At 46.9% G+C, this 622-nt stretch overlaps 1 protein-coding gene across 1 annotated transcript in view; it reads left to right on the forward strand.

The window, feature by feature from the left end:
- Window positions 1-6: 6 nt before the first annotated feature.
- LOC111651612 (MAM domain-containing glycosylphosphatidylinositol anchor protein 2-like) overlaps window positions 7-622 on the forward strand; it is a 9151-nt gene continuing 8535 nt past the window's right edge. The window contains exon 1 of the mRNA XM_023401607.2: window positions 7-37. The gene's annotated coding sequence lies outside the window, so the exon portion shown is untranslated. The remainder of the gene's footprint in view (window positions 38-622) is intronic.

A 622-nucleotide genomic window follows, 5' to 3' on the forward strand; every position in this document is an offset into this window, starting at 1 on the left:
GAGGGAGACGCCACCGAACGCATCATCACATACAGCGGTACGTCATCTCATCTTGTGACATCATTGATGGTGGGGGGTGGGGCTAACACTGTCAAGACGCTCTGTTATTGGTTAGTCGTGTAAATTCACCGAGGGATTAATTTCCCCTTGTGAGTAAAACTGCAGTTGCTGCTTAATCTGAAACTGGTCTGAGTGGCGGAGGGATACGACCACGAGGAGGTGATTCTAGTTGCAGTGTGTTGAGCCGCTGTAAGGCCCCGGCCGGCCGACAGGTTGCTGTGAGGCGAGAGCGCGAACCACTGTACCACCGCGCACGTTTATTGATAACGTTACAAGTTATTTACTGTTGAAGGGTTTTTGATAAAGAAAAATAGGTCAGACTTTGTTTCCATTGTTAGACATGTGATGTACATCACCTGACTGAGACACGGGATTGATCCGTCCAATCACTGAACAGCCATAGACGGGTGTGGTCATCAGTTCCTGTTGTTTAATTTATACTTGGAGTGACCTGGTGTCTGACTGCAGCGAACGTAGGTCAGGTCAGAGGTGTGAAGACGGTTTTATCACCTTTAATTAATTGTTAACGATTATCTGGTTATTGATTGTTAATGTGGCTGAC

Source organism: Seriola lalandi, unplaced genomic scaffold (genome assembly GCF_002814215.2).
Source record: "Seriola lalandi dorsalis isolate HSWRI2012SDOR001 ecotype SW California unplaced genomic scaffold, Sedor1 jcf7180002053705, whole genome shotgun sequence".
In the NCBI taxonomy this organism is placed as follows: domain Eukaryota; kingdom Metazoa; phylum Chordata; class Actinopteri; order Carangiformes; family Carangidae; genus Seriola; species Seriola lalandi.